At 34.9% G+C, this 16,241-nt stretch overlaps 1 protein-coding gene and 1 long non-coding RNA gene across 2 annotated transcripts in view; one reads left to right on the top strand and one right to left on the bottom strand.

Annotated features, from left to right (window-relative positions):
* Positions 1-1,774, top strand: part of LOC118971619 (uncharacterized) — a 605,019-nt gene extending 603,245 nt beyond the window's left edge. Inside the window, exon 7 of the mRNA XM_073239450.1 lies at positions 1,616-1,774. The gene's annotated coding sequence lies outside the window, so the exon portion shown is untranslated. The remainder of the gene's footprint in view (positions 1-1,615) is intronic.
* Positions 1,775-11,526: 9,752 nt separating this feature from the next.
* LOC118972495 (uncharacterized) lies at positions 11,527-16,126 on the bottom strand. The gene is made up of 3 exons (XR_005061512.2): positions 15,830-16,126; positions 14,857-14,948; positions 11,527-12,729 (listed from the first exon to the last, which is right to left on the bottom strand). It is a non-coding gene; the product is annotated as an uncharacterized lncRNA (long non-coding RNA).
* Between the last annotated feature and the right edge of the window lie 115 nt (positions 16,127-16,241).

Below are 16,241 nucleotides of genomic sequence, written 5' to 3'. Positions count from 1 at the left end.
CATGGTCTGTTTCTTGAAATTTCTTTTTACATTTTTTTTTCATTTTGTTTTCTATCTTTCAGGTGTAAGGCTTTCCTCAAATGTCTGATGATCCTTAGTAGTTGGCTCATATATGAGTATAGCCCAAAAAAAAGCTGATGAAAAACTGGGTGTATGGATAGGTTTAGTGATTGTGCTTCCCTGAATGGTGATCTGGCGGGGCTGGGTCTGGGTGAAGCTCTGACACCCGCATCTCTAAGAGCTGGTCATATGCAACAGTGAAGGGTCTTCCAATCTTCCTCCTGGGAGGGACAGGCCTGCTTCCCCACCACATGGAAAAAGATCCTGACATTTCCAATACCCAACTTGTGAAGCTCACCAAATCAATTTGTTTTCCCGATGGCAAGCACACTGCCGATGGTTCCTGGAAGTCCTCAGTTCAGAGACTACCTTTTCCACTTGCTCTGGAAAATGAAACTTGGTTTTCCATCAAGATGAGGGAGGAGTTTATCCTGCTACCAGAGAATGCGAGGGAGTCTGAGGCTCCAGCTGCTTCACAGACTTTCAGCGAATCTTCCTTAGCCTCCGTCCACATCCAGAGGAAGCCAGTGCCGGGAAATCCCAAGCCTTTTGGAGTCTGTGGACAGTTGAGTTCCTGCTTAGCTTTTCTCACTGCCAGTTTAAGATTCAACTTTCTCGGGTTTGAGAAATCGGTTTCTATGTGTCCATCTGTTTTCAAATTTTACAACTATCTTCTTTCCTTTACTGTATGCTCTCTTTGTAACATTTCTTAAAACAAAAATTCTAGTACTGTCACTTCAGTGGAGTTTGGATTGAGCAAAGTAAAAGATTGTGTCACCATCTTTTTCTCTTTGTTTTCCCAGATGTATCTTTCAATGGCTGCTTCAACAAACCCTTGGCTGCAAATGCTCCTAGCCATTGTCTCTGACTCTATGTTATCTCCCCCTCACTTCTCTTTTCTTAGTTATAACCCCTGCCTTCCTCCTTCCTGATATAGGTCCTACTTTAGGGACCCTTCCCTAGCAATCCTAGACCTTAGTGAGGACTCTGTCTTCCACATTCCATGAGTACTATTTGCTTGGACCATTTATTTGGTGCTTGATACAAATTGCTGAGGTGAGAGCTCTCCAGCATATTCCTTTCACCTCTAATGGGCACTTATCTAAAGTAATAAATTACTTCCATTAGATGTGCTTGCTTCTCTCTCTCCAAGATATTTTCATGTTTCTGCGTCACAAGCTTCAACATTCCCTTCTTGATAAGCTACATGGAAAAGTTAAGATAAAAAGGTGACTTTTTCTGTATACTTTGTGCTCCAAAGTCCAATATTTGGTGTAGATTTCCTACTTAGGAACATCCAGGAATGAAGATATAAAGACTTCTGGCAGGAAGTGTCAGGCATGAACACCATAGAGTAATTGTGACATAGTTGGAAGAGTACAGATGAAATCATGACAAATATTGGAGCTTGACCTTTGTTTTTACTTGCCGGGAGGACATGTCCTTCATATTAGCAACTTAAATATCACATTATGACTTCACTGTGACATGAAGTAAGTTGAGCATGGTAATATGAACCTCATTAGTCTTCTCTATTTGCTTTCCTCTGTTACAGGGGCACTTAGCAGTCACAGTGGTACCCGGAGCAGAGAGCAGCAGGAGCCAGAAGCCTTCTTGAGCCCCTTATCGCCAAGACACAGCCACGCTGTTGACTTTGGAGGCAACATCTAATATATGCTTCTTTGAATTGTCAATACATTTTGAAGACATTGCTTGAGTGGCACATAAGCCTCATTCTTGGATTCTCCAAGAAATTCTGTAAATTACTTTAATGCTTAAAAAAAACACTTCTTCGCCTTAATGTAGTGAATTCTATGGTATGCAACTAAAGAATCCTGACCAATACACTGTCTCCCTCATTCCCATTCCTAGATCACTCTTACATATTTCAGCTGTTTCTTTTGTTTTCCTAGTATTTGCAGACTTTTCAGTTTTAGAGATTGTGGGCACTCATACCACAAAAGGCATGGGTTAAGTTCTGTTTCATCCTAACACAGAGACTTCCCCTGCCTCAGCCTGTCATGTAGATACAAAAACTTTTTGGTTAAATCAAGTCTGAATTTTTACCATGTAAAATTAGTCTCAGCTGAGTCACGTAGTGTGCTATGATTACACTGCCTTGCATGTACAAAATTGTATCTATCCTATAGTAAATAATTTTCTTATTATGTCATTTGCTTGGCTTAATACACATTAACTCATTCCCAAATTCATTTCCACCAGTGTACACCTCTTCTAACTACATAAACCACATCAGGTACTAAATCAGATTTCTCTTTTTAAAATATTCTGCCTGGAGCTTTAATATGCTTTCTTCAACCAGGATTGGCTAGTCTTTAGACTGTTGCAGAGCCTGCATCCTGGGGTTGGTTATCCATAATTCTGGGGATTTCCTTTCCCTCAATATTATGTTAGACCCTTGATTCCACCCATCTCTCTTCTTCCCTAGTGTATGCCCTTGTGTCAGTGAGCACATCCACCAGAAGCATCTTCGGAAGGTTCATCAGAGATTATGAAGGAGCTCACAGAATCTCCAACAGGACAGGGGAATAGGGTTTGGAGTCTGCATCCAGAAACAGTATCCAAATTATCCAACAATCTATATTAAGGTATTTCTATACCTCCTGTGGTCAAAGGCACCAAAGACCTTGAGCGAGGGACACTACCGACTAGAACTTATGCCACTATTGCCTCTGAAAGCCCAATCTCTCACCACCCTCTCCAGGGACAAATCCTGTACAAAATCGATTTCCTCACATTTCCTCAAATTGAGGTCTCCATGGAAGTGTCTGACTGGAGGAGCCCAGGTCATGTGCCTACATATTTGCTGCAATAGATGCTGGACAATTGAGTTCTGGCTTCAACCTTGTAAAGGGAAGGGTCATAATGTGGGAATTTCCCAATGTAAAAAGGGAATTCAGAGTTTTGGCTGGTCACAAATATAACCACCGTCTGGCAAAGTTTCTATGTCTGAAGTGTCTTTGTTCTAATTTTATACTTTTGGGATTCTGATGACACTGTTTCACTGAATTCTAGCTTCTAGAAATTCAAAACCAATTTGTTTTCTGATCCTTTTTGTGCAACCCACTTTTACTCTCTGCATAACTTTAGGATATTCTTTTGCTCTTTATTTTCTCAGATTCAATCAAGATGATTGGTCTTATTTGTCAACAGTTGTTCTAGAACTTCTGATGTAGAAACTCATGTCCTTCATGGCTGAGAAATTTTCTTCAATAATTTCTTTGTATATTCCTTTCCACTATTTTTAGTTCTTGCTCTGTGGAAATACATTTGGATATTAAACCTCTTAGATTGATCATCTAATTTTGTTATCTTTGCTCTATTTTCCATCTTTTTGTTCATTATATTTTATTTTCCAAGCTTTCTAGCAGTTCATTTCCAGAAATTGTTTTGTTCTCTGGATATTCCTTTTATTATAGATTTCTGATATTTTTCCATGGCTGCAGCTTTTCTTTTCTCTCTCTAGAAGTGTAAATTTTGGGGATTTTTTTAAAAAAGATTCTTTTGTGCTCTATGTTGTATCTGTCTATTTCCTCTGAATCCACCCTTCCAGGATATTTTGGTTTCCTTAATGTTAAATGTTTTCCTCATATGTCCAGTTATTCTTGGGGTATGTTTAAGAGTCAAGCATTATAGAGTTGGTTTCCTATGTAAGCCTGGTAGGCTTCACAGAGAGTGCTCTGACAAGGAGCCAGTCATTTCTTTTGCAGCTGGGGGCAACTGTCAGTCTCTAGAGGGAAGAGTATAATAAAAAGACTTTAAATGTATGCATCTGTCTCATTTGAAAGTAGAGCCCAGGAATTTATGCTGTCTTAATATTTTGTTTTTCAGACACATTAAAAATAGTGAAAAAAGAATATATAGCAAAAACCTGCATTCCAACCAGCCCAGAATTAACATCTTTATATTGTCATGTTTGCTTCAAATGGTTTTTAAAAATAGCTTTATCGAAATGTAACTTACATAACAAAAATATCACCCACTCTAAGTGTACAATTCAGTAATTTTTGGTATATTTACAGAGCTGTGCAACCATCACCATTACCTGATTTTAGAACATTTTCATCATTCCAAAAAGAAGCCTCATGCCATTTGCAGTCACAGCCCATTTCCATCCTCAGCTCCAGACGACCATTAATCTACTTTGTCTTGATTTGCCTATTCTGGACAGTTCATATAAAAAGGGTCATATGATATACAGTCTTTTGTGTCCATTTATTTCACTCAGCATGTTTTGGAGTTCATCCATATTGTAGCATATATGAGCATTTTCTTTCTTTCTGTGGTTGAATAATTTTTCACTTTTATGAATAGATCACATTTTATTTATGCACTCATCAGCTGATAACATTTGGGTTGTTTTAATCTTTTGGCTATTATGAATAATGCTGTTATGAAATTCATGTACAAATCTCTAAGTGGACATTAATTTTTCCTGTGTAGATACCTAGGAATGGAATTGTGTTATATAGCAGCCCTATGTTTAATGTTTTGAGAAACTGTTATGCATTTTCCCAAAGTGCCTTCAACATTTTAAATTTCCACCAGCAAATACATATGAGGGTTCTAATTTCTCAATGTCCTAATGAACACTTGTCTTTTTGTCTTTTTTTTATTCCATTTCTAGTCAGCATGAAGTCTTATCTCATGGTTTTGATTTGCATTTCCTTAATGACTAACGATGCTGAGCATTTTTCCCTATGTTTATTGGCCATATATATTTTTTGAAGAAATTTCTATTCCAATACTTTGCTCATCTTTTTGAGTTATTTGTCTTTTTGAGTTGCAAGAAGTGTTTATATGTCCTGGTTACAAGTCCTTTGTTGAATGTATGATTTGCAAATATTTTCTCTCAGTCTGTGGGTAATCTTTTCACTTTCTTATATCTTTTGAAGTGCACAAGTTTTAAATTTTGATGAAGTCCAATTTATCAATTTTCTTTATTGCTTGTGCTTTTGGTGTTTTATGTAATAAATTATTGCCTAGCTCAAGGTCATGGAGATATATGCCTGTGTTTTCTTCTAAGAGTTTCTGGTTTTAGCTTACATTTGGGTCTATAGCCAATTTTGGCTTCATTTTTGTGAATGGCATGAAGGTAGAGATCCATGTTCATTCTTCTGTAGGTAGATATCCATTGATTCAGCAACATTCATTGAAAAGACTACTATTTCACTTTTGTCTTGAAACATTTGTTAAAATCAATTGACCACAAATATAAGGGTTCATTTCAGACTCTCAATTGTATTCCATTCAACTACATAGCTATCCTTATACCAGTGTCTTATTATAGCTTTGTATATAGTTTTGTATATTAAGGTTTTGAAGTGGAGAAGTGTGAGTCATCCACATTTTAAAATTCCTTTTCAAGACTGTTATGGTTATTCTGGGTCCTTTATGTTTACATATCAGTTTATGATCAGCTTTTAATTTCTGGAGGTTAGGGGTGGGGAGTCAGAGGAAAAATAGAGATTACACTGAATCCATAGATCAATTTGATGAGTATTGCCATCTTAACAATATTAAATCATCTGATCCATGAATATGGAATGCTTTTCCATTTATTTAGCTCTTCTTTAAGAGTGTTTCATAATTTCTACAGTAGAAGTGATGTACTTTTTTGTTTATTCCTAAACATTTATGTTTTTTATGCTATTGTGAATGGAATTAACTTTGCAGAATTTTCATTGTGTATAGAAAGCAATTGATTTTTGAATAATGATTTTGTATCCTGTAATCTTACTGAACTTGTTTATTAGGTCTAGTAGTTTGTTCATGGTTCCTTAAGATTTTCTCTACATAAAATCATTTCATGTATCAATATAGTTTTATCCTTCCTAATTTGGATGCCTTTTATTTCTTTTTGTTGCCTAACAGCCCTGACTAGAAGCTCCAGTGTAATGCTTAATAGAACTAGTGAGAATAGACATCCTGAAGGGTCTTGTCTCTGCAGCAAGTACTTTTAAATAGAAGAAATAAATACTTCCAGTGAAGAAGCTCCTTTCAGATTCAAACCCAAATCCTAATTTCTTTCTCCTCCCTAGCATTGTGGATGTAGTGCATTTTCTGTGGGTGTTTTTGTGTGCGCATGTGCATTATATACTAATACAGAGTATTGTTTTGTGCATCTATTTTTATTTTATATAAATGATTTCATACTAGATATGCTAACACTTCTGCAATTTTTAAATTCAACACTAACAGATTCAAGATATATTTATATATACCTATATATACCTACATATGTAGTCTGTCATAAGAATATATTTTATTGATGTATTTCTCTATTGGGGAGTATTTGGATTAGTTCCAGTGTTTTACTATAAACAATGCTGCATTCAAAACCTTTTATATGTGTCCTTGTAATTATATGTGATAATTTACCTAAGGTAGATCTTCCTAAGTGTTATTTTTATGTGGTATAGAAATTATATCACCATATTTTTAGGTAGTGTAGAAATAATACAAATTACATTTTGTATATTGTTATGCAATGTCAAGTTGCTTTACCTACTAATTTTCCTAATTAACACACTCACTAGCAGAGAAGGAGTTTCTTCGTCCACACCACCAGATGTACTTGATGTCAAATTTCTGGTTGTTGGTGATTTGATTGGCAAAATAATTTATCTCCTTTTATATGAATACGTTGCCTGTCTCCTGATGATGTGCATTTTCATAGATTTAATGGCCTTTTCTGGGTTTTAGCTTTGTAAATTACTGGTTATATACTTCATTTTTTCAGTTAAATTTTTTTTCTGATTTATAAAATTTTCTAAATATTTGGGATACTAATTCTCTATCTATTGTATTGCAGCAAATATATCATCCCACGCCACCATCTTCACTTGGATTTATGGGTTTTAATTATTTTGAAAAATTAAGCATAATAATTTATTAATCTTTTCCATGGTGATTTGTTCCCTTCCTGTTTAAGTAATCCATTCTTCCATGAAGTCACAAAGGTTCATTTTCATTGTTTTCTTTGTTTTTCATCTTTGTTTTACCCATTTAGAATTGTGTTATTGTTGGGAGGTAGGGATCTGTGTGGTTATTGTTAGGATTTTTGGTATAAATCTAATTGTCTACTACCATTTTCCCCACCGAGTTGGAATACTCCACTCTTATATGCCAAGTTCAAATATGAGCATGGATCTCTTTCTAGACTCTTCATTTAAATCCATTAATTTGCCCATTTCTGTGCCAAAACTATAGTTTTAATTTAATTAAGTAGCTTTACACTTGGTATAGGCAAGTCCCCATGCCTTTATTCATCTTTAAAATTAGTAGAGCTAAATGTCAGTATTTATTTTAGAGTAAATTTGTCAAGTTCCATAAAAATCCTATTGATTTGAACTGAAATTGCATGAAGTTAAAATAAATTTGGTGGTGGACATAGCTCCCATATTGGGCATCCCCATCAATGAATTGGTGTATTCCTCCATTTATTCAGTTCTTTTATGTGTTTATAAAGTTTCAGAATTTTACCCATAATGATAATGTATGTTTCTTTAAATATATCCTTAGGAATTTTATAATTTTTGAGTGCTTTGTAAATGAACACTTGTTCTATTAATTTTTAGTTATTTATTAATCTTATATCTCTTTTCAAACCTTATACTTATTTCCTATTAGTTTGTAAGCTTGGCCATGATTCTAAAGTTTTTCATATAGATGATATTTTCTGAAAAAAAGGCAAAAATTATTATCCCTTCTTTTCCAATAGTCATAGCTCTTATTCCCTTTCTTTCTTTCTTTCTTTCTTTCTTTCTTTCTTTCCTTCTTTCTGTAGCTAGGTGGGAATGGCAGTCTTACATAATTAGATACAATCTCCAGTAAAATGTTGAATGTTGACTTAGTAGAAATTATACCCTCATTTCAGACTTTAGCAAGAGTGGCTCTCACCTTTAACATTAAGATACATCCTATCATTTATCACCTTAAGACACACTTTTAAGACTACCAGGGACCAAGGGAAATCAGACACCTATCAGGACTCTACTAACTCATGAAGTAGTTGAAAAACAACAAAGAATACATGAGCAAGGCAATCTAAAACTTGACCTGATGGGCATATATTGAACTTCTGTAGTCCCAAACTGTAGTATCAAAATTTTTTCAAGTATTTTTTAAATTTCACAAAATTGACTATAAAGCTGTGGCCGTAAAAGAAGTTTTAACAAATGTAAGAGGATAGAAAGCAGGTTCTCTGACCATAAAATAAAGTTATAAATTACTTTTAAAAAGATAACTAGAAAAATCCCCAATTTTATAAAATTAAAAATGTGTTCTAAATAAAACTTTAACTAGAAAGAAGTAAAAATGGGAATTAAGAAATACTTTAAATGAGAGCAAATATTCTATGTTCTGAAACCTGCGAGATGTTGGTAAGCAATAGTAAAAGGGAGATTTATAGGCTTAAATAAATATCTAAGAAAAGATAGGAGGCTGGAAAATTAAATTAGCTAAGCATCTAACTTGTCTGGAAGTTAGAAAAAGAATACAGCAAAGAAAGTAGAAGAAAGAAAGTAATAAAAAGAATACCAGGATTGATGAAATAGAGAGGAACAAAAGTAAAAGTTGGCTTTTTGAAAAGTCAAAATTGACAAACTTCTGGTGAAAATGGGAAAGACCAGAGATCAAAGTCACACTCATACCGGAAAAGATAAAGCATCATCACTACAGATGCTGCACATGGAGACAAAAATTTAGTAAGTACAGTGTGACAAGTTTAAGCCAATGTATTTTGAAATTCAGGTGAAATAAGTAAATTCTTAGAAAAAAACAGCAAAATTGACAAAAGAAAAAATAGAACACTGACTATAACCATCAAGGAAACTGAAGTGCTAGTCAAAACTCTTTAAACAAAGAAAATCTAGGCCCAGAAAATTTTACCAAACATTCAAGGAAGAAGTAGTTCCAAGCTTAGACAAATTTTCCCATAGAAGAGAAAGTATTTTCCAACATGTTCTATAATATAAACTTTATTAAAGAAGTCTTAAATAAAGACACTATGAAAAAGGAAAATAATGGGCCAATCTCTCTTAGGAACATAGGTGCAAAAGTCCTAAATAGAATCTGAGTAAACAGATTCCTGCCATATACTCATCATGATCAAGATGGGTTTATTTCAGGAATGAAAGGTTAGTTGACAGTTAAATAAATTAATATAATAATACACACAGACTAAAAGACAATCTCATTAGATGCCAACAAGTGTTTGATAAAATTCCGTATCCATTTAGCAAACTAAAAATTGTGGGGGGAAATTTTAATTGAATAAAATGCACTGACCCAAAACCTTCAGTAAAAATCATACTTAACAATGAAAATTTGAAAGCTTTCCCATTAAGATCAGGGAGAAGACAAGGAAGCCTATGATCTCACTGGATGTCCGACCTGACATAAAGCAGGAAGGGGAAAAAAGAAGTGGGAAAAAGACTGGGAAGGAGAGAGAAGCTATCCTTATTCACAGATATGACTGTCTACATAAAAAATCCCAAAGAGTTATGAGTTCACTAAGAGGGTTTAGCAAGGTCTCTGCATTTAAAGTACAATATATAAAAAACAATTATACTTACATATACCAGCAACAAACAATTGGACAATCAAATTAAGAAAGAGGCCACTTATTGAAGTATTAAAAATTGAGCAGCACCTAAGGCTAAAGCTAACAGAAATTTACAAGATTGCTACGGAAACAATAATATAAATTTACTTAGAAGCAATTAAAGACCTAAATAAATGGAAAGACATAACCTGTTAATAGATTTAGACTCAATATTGTAGAACTGTCAATCTCATCTTGAGATTCAGTTATCCCAAAAGTAATTTTGTAAAACATTACATTTAAGATTTTATACTGAAGAGCAAAGGGCCAAGAAGAGCCCAGCACTCAGAAGAGAGGGACAAGGCCAGGCTTGCTTCACAGGATTATTCCAAGAGCCTCTATCACACTACGCATAGACGAATTTCTGATACATCTGTGAAAGGCATGACTATAAACCCTTCAGAAGATAGTATCTGACAATACCAATGTAACCTCAAAGTAGGGAAAAATTTCTTAAGAAATACCATGCACTAAGCAAAAGGGAAAAGACTGATAAACTGAATTACCCTAATATCAATGGTTTTGTAGATCAAAATATACCAAAAAGAAAAGCCAAGAAGTGGAAAGCATATACGTAGCACAAATAAGTGACAGGGAACTGGTGCCCAATGTATTAAGACCTCATAGAAATCAATCTAAATAGAAGGTAATTCAGTAGAAAGACTTACACAGATATCCCACAAAAGAAGAAACTCAAGTGAACAATAAACATAAATAGATTAGCAATGAAGGAAAAGCAAATTAAGACTTCCATAAGATATCACTATAAACCCACCAGATTACCTAGAATTGAAAAGTTGGACAATATCAAGTGTGGTGAGATTATAAGACAAGGAGAACTCAACCTGCTGATGGGGTGTATAAATGAAATGTATACCCACGCACCTCCACACATTTACAAAAATGTACATCGTGGCATTATTTGTAATATCACCACACTGGAAACATAATTATTAGAATAAATTATCCTGTGTATTTTTTTAATTGAGCACTTTACTGTAGAATTAAAAAGAACAAATATTATAAATCTAAGAAAACCTGGTGGAAGGAATAAGTGACATTAATATTAGAAATTAATGAATTGGTTAGTATTTGCAAAAGCTTAATAGTAAGTAGATCCAAAAAGGTAGACGCCTGCAAAAGTAAAGCTAGTCAAGAGGGAAAAAGAGCATATGTGGTAGGAATAAGTGAAAAAGTAGGAGTAAGAAAAAAGGTACAGTAACATAATACTTTAGGTAAATACATGATATTAAAAAGAAGCTAAATAATTTTAAAATATTTTAATTGACATCATTGAAAAAAGTAACAACTATGGAATAAACTGGAAATAATTTTTTAAATTAATAAATAATCATTCTTCCTCCCAAGCTGTTGGGCCCAGATGTCCTCATGGGGGTAGCTTGGGGTTGGGAATCAGGGTGCAGAGTATAAACAGCCCAGTATACTGTGTACTTTTACCCAATTAAATTCTATAAAGTATAGAACAGCTATATGAAAGCAAAACATAAAAGCATACAATTCATTTACATAAACATTTTGAACATTTTACATGATTCATTTATATAAACATTTTTAACATTTATATAAAGTTCAAAAATTAGAAAGACTACATATCATTTAGAAATGAGTACATAGACATTAATTGAAATTTATTTGGGGGCTTTACAGTTAATTGTATGAATGTCCAACATTTTTTGAAAAGAATATATATTTCTTTTGTTTTAGTTGAAGGATTTTATATACATATATAAATGTGACATATAAATATATATGCAAATATAAATACAGTAAGCATATGTATCTGTGCACACAATGCATCAATGTTGCTAATTTGTTTAATCTGGCAGAGATTGCCATTAAAAAAATTCCCATCATTACAGATTTGTCAGTTTTACCTTTTAATTCTTTATTATTGTCTCAAACTTTCCAGACCATACAATTAGTTACATACATGTTCATGACTTAATGTTTTCCATTTCTTTGGAATGCAAAAGATGCCCCACAAATGTCCTTGTTAATGCTACTCAAAGAATACTTTTGATAATTAATTTGCTACACAGTTTTTTGTTGTTTTTTAATATTTGCCTGGTACATCCTTTTCTATCCCTTTATTTTCTATATTTTAGTTCTTTCATTTTAACTGATTTTTTTTCATATGCTTGCTTTTAATTGTCTTAGTAATAATGGAGTGGCCAGAAAGTGATAGGTAGCTATGTGCTTGGATCAGATAAGAGGTGGTTAAATTATAATACTATATAGTAATGTAGCCTGGACAATCAGCAAATTTCATTTTGAGGGTGTTCCCAGGAAATCACCTCTATTGGTCCCAAAGTATCTTCAATTAAAATCAGGATTTGTTGGTAGAAGGCAAGCTACTTTATTTTTCTATCCTTTTCACTTATCAAAACAGATTTAAGTACCAGCTTTTTATATTAGAAAATTAATCATTTTTAGGTTAAAAATAGAACAGATGCTATCATTTATACTACTTTAAATGTAATTTCTAACTTGTGAGCATTGAGTTTTTTCCTCCATTTTCTTACTAAAAGCCTCAAGCAAAATTGTCACATTTTGTGGGCTGGTAACTTTGTAATGAAAGGGTTTACTCGCATTGGAGAAAGTGATTCAATTAGAAGAGGAGGGAAGTAGATTAAATGAGAGTTGTTACTGGATTCAGGGTGGGGCTGACTGAATTAGAATTTTGATGGTATGTATAGAGCCTAATAATCACATGATTTTCATTTAGAGATTCTTTCCTGAAAAGAAATCATCTTTCTGTGTCTTAGCATATCTTCACTGCAAATCTGAATTTCGGACTAGCAGAATGTTAATTATTTTTTCCCTTTAAAATATAAAAGAGATTAAGACAGTAACTTTTTACATAAAAATGTGACTTTTTCCTGTTAAAACTCATTCATTCATTCAGTCATTCACTCATTTGAAAATCGTTGTGGGTACCTATTGGTGCCAGGCTCTGTCTCACATGCTCGGCTTACATCACTGGGCAATACAAAGATTCTTGCATTTGTAGAATTTATATGCTGTATGGGACAGAGAAAGAAATAATAAAACAAATTTATATAGGGCTGAATAAGGATCATGCTATACAGGATCATGGATGATATGTGCTACACAGAAAAGAAAAGTAGAACAGGTTAAGGGAGATAAGGAATGCAGGAGGGTGGGGACCAAGGTAGAAGATGGCTGAAACGTTAAACAGGCTGTCACGGTTGGTTGACCTGATTTGAACAAAGACTTGAGCAAGACAGGTAAGAGTATTCTTGGCTGTGCAAAGGCCCTAAGACAGGGGCTATGTTCAGACAACACCAAGAGAGGCACAAGTAACACAGGAGGTCAACTAGATAGGGGAGAGTCTTGTAGGTTAGTATGAGTCCTTTGACTTTTACTGCAAGGGCAATGGGGAGCCAATGCCTCTCCACTGTCTGACTCTATCCCCTTTTCTCCCAATCCCATTCAATAATATTATTAATTAAAAGAATTATTGCCAGTTTGATGCTGTAATGTGGTAAATTCATTCTTAGTTTACTTTCATTTTCATAATAGGGAAGTTGAGTATCTTTTATGTTTGTTGTCTATTTGGAATTGCTGTTTCTGGATGGCTTCTTTATATTCTTTGCCTATTTTTTCACTGGGCTGTATTTGGTATGTGTACTACTATTAATAATAGTACTAGCAGTAATAAAGTTTTACATGTTATAGGCATAACAGAATTTACCTGCTAATTGAATATTTATCTTTTGACTTAATTTGGGGCATCTTCTGCCATAAAATTAATTTTTTATATAGATAAAAATTTTAAGTTATTTCTCTTGTAGCTCTTAGGTGTCCTGCCTTGATCGAAAGGTCTTTACAAACCCTAGGTTGTACAAACAGTATATTAAATTTCCTTTTTAAAAGTTTATGGTTTTTTTTCTTTTGGATGTTTAATTCAACTGCATATAGTGTTTATATAAGCAGTGAAGCTGGAATTCCTACATCCTGCCATAAGAATAATCAGTTTTGCAATCACAGCTATTATATAAAACATCCTTTATACATTGATTAAAATAGTAACGTTGTCATATTAAAATGAAGGAGCATTTTTTTTTCAGTTGCCTAATGATTTATTCATTCTCTTTTGTGAAGCTTACATTGTAGGCATGTTTAGGATAAATTTTTTTTTCTTCCTTTTCTTTTTGAAGGAGCGTTTTTTTAGGCTAAGATATACTACACCAGATCCAAAAGCTGGTGAGAATGACCTGAAGGGGATGGATTCACAGATAATTAAAGACAGGAAATACAGCAGGGCGCCAGGTACTAGGAAAGCTGGAGGACTTGGGATCCAGAGAACAACGGAGAGGGTTTGGGGTCACCACACGTGGGAAACTGAGGGTATGGGCAGAGTCAAGGGCAGCTGGTAGATCTGCCTGGGGGGAGATAAGCAGGCCTTGTTTAAGAGCCTCTTTCCCCAGAGAAGTCAGGGCATCACCAGCTCCCGGGAAAGAGGGTCAGGAGGGAACATGGGTGGAAGAGGGGTGTGGACTTGAGCAACGGGGAATGTGGGAAGTCATATTATTTATTGCAGAGTGGCAATAAAAAATTAGGAGTATCAGAGGATTAGCAGGAGAAGTAAGGGCTCAAATAGATTTTTGTATTGATGGGTTTAAAATGAGAATTCTTGGGAAGTTATATAAGATTTTTGCGAGCAAAGGCAGCTGATAGGATGAATTTTAAGTTTTTAGTAAACTTTATTTTAGTTCCTTTTTCTAATACTTTCAAAACATTTAAGCCAAAAGCTTTGTAGTTTTCTTATTTGTACTTTAAAATCAGTTACATAAACTTTTTACTTAATACTTATTAACACTTTAATTTTCTTATTTCTTATTAATACTTTTAGACCATTAAATCAAAGCTTTAAATTTCACAAACTGATTAGATGTTGCTATTAATGAAATTACAGGAGTGGTTATTTAATCATGGTTGATTATCAAAAGATTAGGTGGTGGGCTAGATATTAAATGAATCAGGGTCATTAATTCAGACCTGATGAAGGCCACTAGAACAAAAACCAAGGGTATTTTCTGTAATGGTGTCAGCACCTTGTCATTATTACTTCATTTGTCCACTTCATAGTGCAACAATCAGTCATTCATTCAACAAATACTTACTCAGCACCTATTATGTGCCACGCACTGTTCTATCTGCGGAGGGTACACACGTGAACAAGACACAAGGTTCCTGTTTTCCTGGAACTTATGTTCTAATACAGGAAGATAGACAATAATAAAAAATAATATTAATAATAATAACAGCTAACATTTAGCAAGTATTGTTGGCTGAGACAGTTTTAAACACTTTCAAGTATTCATTTAAATCTTAGAGCATTATATGGTAGAGACTAGAATTATCTTCATTCTGTACATGAGGAAACTGAGGCACAGAAAAGGAAAAGAACCTGCCTAAGGTCACAGAGCTAGCAGAGGGCAGAGCTGGAATTTCAAACCATGAGAGTCAGGCTGTAGAGCTCTTTCTCTTAATGACTTTGCTATGCTTCCTCTCAGACAAGAAAAACGGCAGTAAACAATGACAGAGTAAAGTTCAGGATTGTTTAGTACTATGAAAAAATAATAAAGGGTGATGCGACGGTATTTTTATGTTGGAGGTGAAGATGTAGATATGAGGGAAAAACTCATGGAGGTGACATCTGAGCTGAGACCTGAAGGATGGTGATCTGTTATCGTGGGACACAGGCAGCAGAGCAAAGACAGCACAGTGGAATCTTTCCCTGTTTGTGAAACAGAAATGCCCAGCTGGCGGTAGCTAGGGCTTAGTATGTGAGAGTGATTGATTGGAAGCGAAGTCAGAGATAGTCAGGAACAAGAGCCCATGGGGCCTCTGGTCACATTAAGGAATTTGATTTTTTTATTCTAAAATCAGTAGATTTTTATGCAGAGAAGCAACATTACCTGATTCATAACTTTTAAAGATCAGTCTCACTGCTATATTGACTTTAGGACAAAAGTGGAAGCAGGAACAGCTCCCCTCCCACTAGAACTTAGGCTTCTTTAAAAATACAACTTTTAACCAACAATACAAATACAACCTTTGCTTTGAAGACTAATATTTTTGCAGGAATGGTACCTTTATAAAGATTGTGGTTGTCCCCGTATATATATGTTCTTTCTTCAAATCCAATTAAATGAAAATACTAGTTACTCAGCCCAACTCTCTAGGCTCGCTGGGTCTAGCTCAGCAGAAACGAAGCAGGAGCCGGTGGATCAGCTGGGCGCAGTCCTTTTCTACGCTCTCTGTCGCTAGGCGGGGATGTGGACGCTCTGTCGGTAGCCGGAGATGTGGAGTCGGCTACCCGGAGCTTTCTGTCCACCAAAGAGTCTAGCAGGGAGTCGGGGAAGGAAAAGACGGACGAGACCCCCAAGGGACAGCACCGTGCTGAGAGTCCACTCTGAAGCACTGGTGTCAAAGGGCCACTCACTCTAACGCCTAGGCTCGGCCCCACCCTGTCGTCATGCCAACGTACCCCTTGGCTTCCACG

Source organism: Manis javanica, chromosome 6 (assembly GCF_040802235.1).
Source record: "Manis javanica isolate MJ-LG chromosome 6, MJ_LKY, whole genome shotgun sequence".
Lineage (NCBI taxonomy): Eukaryota > Metazoa > Chordata > Mammalia > Pholidota > Manidae > Manis > Manis javanica.
This window is presented reverse-complemented; position numbering and strand designations above follow the sequence as displayed.